The sequence below is a fragment of the Choloepus didactylus genome, chromosome X (assembly GCF_015220235.1).
Source record: "Choloepus didactylus isolate mChoDid1 chromosome X, mChoDid1.pri, whole genome shotgun sequence".
Classification (NCBI taxonomy): Eukaryota; Metazoa; Chordata; class Mammalia; order Pilosa; family Megalonychidae; genus Choloepus; species Choloepus didactylus.
The window spans coordinates 154,738,346-154,748,363 of NC_051334.1; positions in this window are offsets into that span (position 1 = coordinate 154,738,346).

Below are 10,018 nucleotides of genomic sequence, written 5' to 3' on the forward strand. Positions count from 1 at the left end.
TCAAAGAACTGACTTTTTTGATACTCTATTGTTTTTTGTTCTCTATTTCATTTATCTCTGCTCTAATCTTTGTTATTGCCTTCCTTCTGCTCTCTTTGGATTTAGTTTGCTCTTTTATATCTAGTTCTTACAGTTTTGAGATTAGGCCTCTGATTTGACATCTTGTTTATATATATATATATATATATATATATATATATATATATATATATATATGTATAAGCATTTAGAACTAAAATTTCCATCTCAGCTCTCCATTCATTACATCCTCTAAATTTTGACATGTATTTTCATTTTCATTTGCCTCAAGATATTTTCTAATTTCCTTTGTGATGTGCCCTAGAGTAGAATGTGTATTCTGTTTTTGTTGGGTGAAGTATTCTATATATGTCTGTTAGGTCTAGTTGGTTTAGAGTATCTGTCAAGTCTTATATTTCCTTATTGATCTTCTGACTAGACATTCTATCCATTAATGAAAGTGGTGTATTAAAGTCACCTACTATTAATATATAACTGTCAACTTCTCCCTTCAAATCTGTTTGCTTCATATATTTTCAGGGACATAAATATTTATAATTGTTACATCTACTTGTTGAATTATTCCCTTCATCAATATATAATGATTGTCTTTTTCCCTCATAAACTTTTTTGGCTAAAAGTCTATTTTATCTGATATTAGTATAGCTACACCAGCTCTCTTTTATTACTAATTATTTCATATATATTTTTCCATCCTATCACTTTCATCCTACTTTTACCATTGAATTTAAGATGAATCTCTTGCAGGCAGCATATAATTGGGCCATGACTTTTTATCTATTCTGCCAGTCTCTGTTTTTTTCCTGGAGAGTTTAATCCATTTACATTTAAATATGCTAGTCATAATGTATGCCATTCTTCTGCTATTTTGCTATTTAACTTTGTATATCTTATTCTTTTTTGTACCACAATTCTTCCATTAATATTTACTTTCATATTTATTTGACTTTTTGTGTTTTTACCATACTGAGTGCCTACTCTTTTCTATATGGATATATTTTTCATCTCTTTTCCTGGTGGTTACCATGGGGTTAAAATTTAACATCATATTATAAGTAATAGTGATGAATTATAGGTGAATTTGGTTGAAAGGTTGTTTAGAGTCATATATGTCACCAGAAGGAAAGCTGGAGGTTAAAATATGGGATTGTATAGCACAGTGAACCTTGTGGTGGACATTATTTATGATTAACACTACAAATATAAATAAGTTCTTTCAAAAACTAGTACAAATGTATGACACTTGTATAAAGAGTTAATAATCAAGTTGCATGTGGGGAAAAGTTACCTAATGAAAACTATAGGCTATAAGTAACAGTAATAACTTAATATTCTTTCATCAACAGTAACAAATGCACCACACAAATATGAGTCAGTAATAGGGGTGGATAAGGAGTATGGAGTGTTTTCAGTTATCTTTTTTTATAACTACTTGTTACTTTTCTTTTTGGAGTAATGCAAATGGTATAAAATTGATATGATGAGGGTTGTATAACTAAGTGATGATATTGTGACACACTGTAAATTCTGGAAGGATTATATGGTATGTGAATATATCTCAATAAAATTTGCAGTTAAAAAAATTAACATCATGGATGTATAACAATCATATTTGGTTTGATGCCAACTTAACTTTAATAGCATACACATGTGTTTTTCCTAAAAACCTTTGTTCCACTTCCTATTTTTGTATTTTTTACCACTTAGATCTTTGAACTTTGCATGTCCAAAACCACTGATTCATCATTACTTTTTATGCATTTGCATTTTAGTACTTATAGGAAGAAAGAAGTGGTGTTAAATACCAAACAACACACTATAATAATACTGGCATTTATAATTACCTAAATGGTTTACATTTTCCATTTCTTTATGCCACTTTGAAACACTTTCTAGTGTCCTTTCCTTCCAGTCTGAAGAACTCCCTTTAGCATTGCTTGTAGGGCAGATGTAATGGTGATGAGCTCCATCAGCTTTTTTTAAATCTGAGACTGCCTTAATCTCTCCCTCATTTTTGAAAGAAAGTCTTGCTGGATATAAAATTCTTTGTTTGCAGTTGTTTTCTTTCATCACTTTAAATATTTCAACCCATTGACTTCTTGACTCCATCATTTCTGATGAGAAATTGGAAATCAGTTTAATTGGAACTCCCTTGTATGTAACACATTGCTTTCCTCTTGTAACTCTCAGAACTCTCTCTTTGTCCCTTGCATTCAATAGTGTAATCAGTATATGACAGTGTGTACTTTTCTTCAATATTTATTGTGTTTGGTGTTCTCTGGGCTTCATGGATGTGCATATTCACATCTTTTTTTAAGCTTAGGAAGTTCTCTGTCTTTATTTCTTTGAATTTACCTCCTGCCCCTTTCACTCTTTCTTCTCTTTCTGGGACTCCCATAATGCCTATATTGGTATGCTTGATGGTTTCACAGAGGTGTCTCAGGCCTTTTTCAGTTTTTATAATTCTTGTTCTTTTCTGTTCCTCAGACTGACTCTCTTCAAGAGTCTTGTCTTTGAGTTCCCTGATTCTTTCTAATGTCAGCTACAATAAACCCTTGAAACTGTATTAGTTAGGGTTCTCTAGGGAAACAGAATCAATGAGAGAGATCTATGAATACAAGATTTATAAAAGTGTCTCATGCAACTGTGGGTATGCACAACTCCAAATTCCATAAGGCAGAACTGACAACTCCAATGAACATGTTTGATGAACTTCTCAGGAAATGAAATGGCAACTTCAACAAACTCCTCAGGAAATGAATGGCAACTTTGAAGAAGGAGTCCAATGAAGTCCTCAGGAAACACTTCTCTGGTCAGCCGAAGAAGAAGTGAAGGTCCTCTATCTGTTTTGTTTAAAAGTCTTCAACTGATTGATTGGATTAAATCCACTAACTGCTTTCTCTCATTGGGGCAGACACACTCTTCATTGACATCATCAGTCACAGCTGCAGCCAATTGACTGATGATTTAATAAACCAACCTATTGGTTTATTTACCAGCCACAAACATCCTCTCAGCAACAGTTAAGCCAGTGTTTGCTTGACCAGACATCTGGGTACCATCACCTGGCCAAGTTGACACATGAACCTAACCATCACAGAAACCTTCCTGAAAATTTGTAATTTCAGTTAGTGTGGTCTTCAATGCCAGTAGATGTGTTTGGTTCCTTTTCCAAATTTCTATCTCTTTGTTGAGATTCTCATATGGCTTATTCTTTCTTTTCCTGACATCCTCCAGTTCTTTCTCTATATTTTCCTTTGTCTCCTTTAGCATTTTTAAGATCATCTTTTTCAAGGCTTTGTTTGTATGTTTACATTCTGATCTTCTTTGTTAGTTTCTGGATTTATATTCTTTCCTTTGGTTGGGCCACCATTTCCTGTTTCTTCATTTGTTTTGTACTCTTATGTTGCACAACAAACATTTTAATATTTTAAAATGTTAACTCTAGGATTTATTTTCTGAGGTGTCTGTTTCTTGATTTTGTCATCAGTTGATGATAAGGAAGATATTTTCTAAAGCTTTAGCCCTATCAGGAATGTCTGCCCAAGACAAATACAGTGTGCAGGGTTTTCCCTGTCTTTCTGGGCATGTGTCTTGTCATGGGTTTTGCATTTTAGTTGTTCTGGAGTTCCCCTGTTCATAGGCATTTAGTAATCCCCTTTGTTTCCCATGAGACACACCTCCTCCTTGGTGTTTGTAGCTAGCAAGCTTTTGTCCCAAACTATCTGCCTATGTAGTTTCTTACACTCCTTTTGTTGTCTCAAACTGCTTTTGCTTGGAGGGCAAACTCTGGGAAGAGGGGCATGCCTGAAAAGACTTTTCCAAATCGGCCTTTCCCAACTGAAACAGGGTCTGGAACACACAAAGAGGATGCAGACAAGCTCTAAATGTCCTGAGGAGGGGATCAGGAAAGGCACCAAAAGCTTCTGCCATGGATCCCCATAGCTGAGCCTTTTTGTCTTGCCCGGAAAATGCAGGCCTTCAACTAACTGTCTCACACAGCCATGAGGAAGTGTACCATCATTTATTTTCCTCTACAGCATCCTTTGTCTGAGGCAAGTTGAAAAATGGCCACTGCTGCCTTTGTCAGGGTAGGTTGAAACAATGGCTACCTTTAGAATGGATCCCTCAGTAATCCATAGTAACTAATCAAAAGCCATGATCAGTGAGAGGCCTGGTCCACTTCTGATCTTGATGAAGACGATTTTTGTCTCTTTCTGTCACCACCCTTCTAATGAGTGGATGGACCCCACAGTTGGCTGTTGTGAGAGTAGAGATGGACACTAGCAGTCACCATGTAGAGAGAATAATTTACCACTCTTTACCATATTTTATAAACTTTTTCTTCCCACTTCTCCTTATATGCTATATATTTTTCCTCTGGCCTCTGAAATTTCAAAATAGTTGTTTCAGACAGTTCCTGCTTATTTAATAATTTTTTTCTGGTGGAAGGATTGAGTCCTGAAACTCCTTACTCCACCATCATCCTATAATCCTTTCTAAAGGGTCATTTTGAACCAGACAAAGAAGGAAGGAAATATATTCTAAGTAAGGTGATTATGATGTAAAATTCTAGAGACTTAAACCTGCATAATAACTTTTCTGAAAAATAATAAGCAAATATGTATGTGTGAGACCAAAGGTACACTTGGCAGGAGTTGAGTGTCAAGAAAGGGTCCAGATAATTATGGGTCTTGATGAAAAAACTAAGGAGTTTTTCATCTATATCTAAAGTGATGAAGAGCCATTTTAGTATTACAGAGAGGTATTACTGGTGTGTAACTGACAGATTTGTCTTTATGAAGATTGTGCTGGCAGCCAGGGGAGGGATAGGTTGTAGCAAAGCCAGATTAGAGAAAAGAAGATCATTTAAGAGGCAATGATGAAAACCTAGGCAAAAATGTATGGGTACATTGAAAACACCTCTATTTAATATTTTTGTGATTTAATGTGTCTGATGAAAATAGGACAGAAAAGGAATAGAAGAATATGATCCAAATTCTCAATATTAGTTATTTTAAGTGGACAGGATTAGTGGAGAGGGGGATAAGATTTGCGCTGTTTGATTCATTACTGCCAATATTTTTCACATTTTGGAAAGTATATAAAGAAAATAATAAATTAGAGGGCCATTTATTAATTTTTGTTGTCAAATATATATATATATATATATACACACACACACACAATCTCCTAAGTTGTAGCCACTTTCAATAGTCCCCATATGCATATTTTAACACATACACAGATAGAAAGTGTAATCCTCTTAGAAAGATTTCATTTTAAATTTAAAGACCAGTTACTGAACTTATGTTATTAATAGGTGCTACCAAGGGAAATTTTCTTTCTTAACTATTTTGCTTGAGTAAAATCAGGTTACTATAATGAACATGTTTGGTTCTTTTCACTTCTTCTACTTTTCTAGGAAAAGATGTATCAACATAAATAATATCATATAAAATGCAGTGTCCCTATAACTTTTCAAATGAAACAAACTGCAAATCAAGATTATCCCATTCCAACTAAAACCTACATTTATTAAAATAAGCAATTCTAAACCAACAGTATACTCTGGATAAACCTGATGCATTTAACAAACCCAAAAAATATTTTCTATTTTCCACATGCATAAAATTATAGTGGAGTCTTATATAAAATCCAGGATTAAAAATGCCACATTCAGATAAGATAAACTTATATTCTTGTACTTTGACATCTCCTTTTAACATGAATTACATTAATTATTGAATATATAGGGGCCCAGAATTTCAGAAAGCAACTATTAAAAATGCATTTTCCCATAAATTTATAATGAATACTTACTCTTGTTATTGAAGAAGATAAAATGACTAGTATGGGAGAATTAAAAATAAGATAATAATACAACATACTCATCATTTTATCCAGACATTTATCAGCAACAAACCTTTTAAATATGTAATTTTCATTGTTATTATATGTTAAAGAAGCAAAACTAAGTAAGAGCGGGGCAGGTTAAGATGGTGGTGTAGGGATGCATGGAATTTAGTTAGTCCTATAGAGAGGCTAGAAAATAGCCAGGAATAGTTTGAAACAACTGTTTGGGGAACACACATCATACACCAGTCTGGAATAGATAGAAGGCCTGAAAATGTAGCATAGAACTGTAAGTAAAGCCCACAAAATGTGGGGCCTTGCACCCCGCTTCCACTGGCATGGCAGGCTGAGTTTGTTCTCAGCTCCCTGTGGGAAAAAGAAGCAGTCTCTACTCAGGAGCAAGGGAAGTAGCTCAATCAACTCCAATTGCTGTTTTAATGACCAAATTTGGACTATAGAATACAAGCTACAAGCACAGATAAACCTGGAGCAAGTAGGAAAGAAACCTTGAGGTGTCTCCTGGAAGAGAGGAGGTGGGGCTGACAGAAAAACAAACAAACAAACAGAGGCTTTTTGGAGTCAGCCAACTTCAGAATACTGGAAAAGTGCTGTGACCAAAGAAAAGGGGTACATAGAGCCAGTTACCCATTTTGGTTCTTGACTGGTGAACCTTGGGGTCTGAGGCCTGACTTTGAAAAGGGGATCTTTTCTTTTATTTTCCTTTTCTTTAAGCTATTGTAAATAGCTCATTAGAGAAAGCCTCAGTAATTGTCAATTGTCAATGGCGACCAAGCCAAGGATGGAGTTAAGACAGATCTGAGAGTCAAAGTAAGGAGTCAAATGACATAGATAATTCCCTAAAGGATGAATATATCTCCACAAGAAAAGAGGAGGTGGGGCCCAGCTTATGCGGCAGCTCTCTTTCAGAGAATTCAGACCCCAGGGGCAGGGGAAAAAAAAAAACAGGAAAACCTTAAGATTGGCTTCTACTTCCAGTGACAAGGACAGGGTCCACTGAGACTTTAAGGCACCACACCTCTTTACCCCTGTGGAAAGATGTGGGTTGACAAGTGCCACCTGCTGAGGAGGATAGGAAAAGCAAAGTCTAGAGGCCTCACAAGAAAGTCTGAAAATGGGCTGGGTCTCATCCTCAGGGAAACTTGATAATGTTTACACCCTCCCCATGAGTTCGGAGCATGTCTGGTCTGAGAATTTCTGATTGGAATTGATATTATCTAGATAAACCCTCCCCTAAAAAACAAAAACAAGTTCCATATAGGCAGAACAAGAACCAGAATAAAAAGAGCTGAAAAATTATGATCAAAGAGAAGCTATGCTTGAGTTCTAGAACAAGTGGAACTGAATGCCAAAGAACAGATAGAGAACAAAGTCAATGAAAAAAGAAAACCCTAGATAAAAGAGTGAAAATTACCTTTAGCATAAACTAATCTAAGAAACCAGATGCCTAGGCACCAACAAAAAATTGTGAGTCACACTAGGGAAAAGAAGATATGGTCCAGTAAAAGGAACATGCTAACACTTCAAATGAGATACAGGAGTTGAAACAACTAATTAAAGATATCCAAACATGCTAAATAAATTCAAAAATAAAATCAATGAGTTGAGGGAAGATATGGTAAATGTGAAGAAGGAGATTAGGAAGATAGTGAGTGAATATAAAGAAGAACTCAAAAGTGTGAAAAAAACAATTGGCAGAATTTATGGGAATGAAAGACACATTAGAAGAGATGGAAAAAAAAATGAAGACTTAAAACAGCAGATTCGAAGAAGCAGAAGAAAGGATTAGTAAACTAGAAGAGAGAGAATCTGCAATCATACACACAAAAGAACAGATAGGGAAAAGAATGGAAAAATATGAGCAGGATATCAGGGATTTGAATGAAAACATGAAGCACATAAGTATATATGTCATGGGTGTCCCAGAAGGAGAAGATTAGGGAAAAGGGGAAGAAATAATAATGGAGGAAATAATCACTGAAAATTTCCCAACTATTATGAAAGTCATAATTTTACAGATCCAAGAAGCACAGAGTACCCCAAGCAGAATAGATACAAATAGACCTGCTCAAAGACACTTAAAAATCAGATTATCAAATGTCAAAGACAAAGAGATAATTTGGAAAACAGCAAGACAAAAGCAATCCATCACATAAAAGGGAAGTTTGATAAGACTATGTACAGATTTCTCCACAGAAACCAGGGATATGTGAAGGCAGTGGTATGATATATTTAAGATACTGAAAGAGAAAAACTGCCAACCAAGAATTATTGTTCTGAAAAAGTTTTCTTCAAAAATTAGGAAGAGTTTAAAATATTTTCAGAAAAACAGATACTGAGAGAGTTAGTGAATAAGATACCTGCTCTGCAAGAAATACTAAAGGGAGCACAACAAGCAGTTAGGAAGAGACAGGAGAGAGAGGTTCAGAGAAGAGTGTAGAAATGATGAATATCAGTAAGAGAAAAAAAGAAAGGGGAAAAATGAAAATAAAATAAGATATGACATATAAAATCCAAAAAACAGAATGATAGTAGACATTACATTGAGTGAAATTAGAAAAAAGGACAAATACTGTATAGTGTCAATAATAGGAACTAACATCAATGAGCGTAAAGTTGAGAAAACAGGTTATCAGGAGATTGCAAGAGAGTAGAGATCAGGCATCTGATGTTGAATGAGTACAGACTGTTCAACAGGATTGATTGTATAGATCCAGAAATAGCACAATATTGTGTGATGCTAGCACAAAAATGTGAGTACTATGAACAAAGATGAGTATGAATATGGGTTAGAGAGGAAGGCTAGGGGCATGTGTGATACCAGAAAGAAAGATAGAGGATAAATACTGGGACTGTAAAAATTAGTGAAACCTAGAGTGGTGAATGATAGTCATTAAGTGTACTAATATAATAATCTTTTTACATGAGGGAGAACAAATTACTGTCAACTTTTCAAGGTGTTGAACACTGGATGGTATAAAGGAAAAAATACAATCAATGCAAACTAGAGTCTGGAGTTAACAGTAACATTGTATTATGCTTCCATTAATTGTAACAAAGACAATATACCAAAACTAAATAAATATAAGAGGGGGATATAAGGGAGTGCTATGGGACTTTTGGTGTTGTTGCTATTGTATGAACTTTTCATTGTATGGTATTGTATTGTTTTGTATTGTACTGTATTGTATTTTTCCCCTACCTTTTTTTTTCTTTGTATCTTTTTTTTATTAAATTCCTTTTTATTGAAATACATTCACACACCATACAATCATCCATGGTATACAATCCACTATCCACAATATGATAAAATAGTTATGCGTTCATCACCACAATCTATCTTCCTTACCTTTTTAAGTCTTCATTTTTTTCTCTTCTTCCTATTTCATTGCAGAAGAAATGGAAATGTCCTCATATAGATTGTGGTGGTAAATGCATAATTATGTGATTATACCAAGAACCATTGATTATTTACTTAGGATTGATCATATGGTATGTGAAAAAAAAATTGTTTAAAAATAAACAGAGGGATACAAGTGCTGGGGAAAATGTGGAGAGATGGATGTGCCTATTCACCATCGGTAGGGGAGTAGAATAGTGCAGCTCATCTGGGGGGCAGGGAGGTGGTTCCAAAGGAAGCTAAGTAAGGGATTGTCATATGATCCTGCATCCCTGATATTAGGTGTATACTAGGAGGAACTGAGAGTGGGGACATGAGTGGACACTGCACATTGGTGTTTGTGGCTGCAGTATTCATGATTTGCAAAGGATGGAGGTGGTTTAAGGGTACATCAACTGAAAAACAGAATGGTGAACTGTGGTGTATGCATACAATAGAATATTGAGCAGCAGCAAGGAGGAATGAAGTTGTGAGGTATGCAACTAGGTGAATGAACATTTAGAAGAGTAGTTTGAGTGAAATAAGCCAGAAAGGGGGAGGCGGGGCAAGATGGCAGACTGGTGAGCTGTATGTTTTAGTTACTCCTCCAAGAAAGTAGGTAGAAAGCCAGGAACTGCGTGGACTGGACACCACAGAGCAATCTGACTTTGGGCATACTTCATACAACACTCATGAAAACGTGGAACTGCTGAGATCACCGAAATC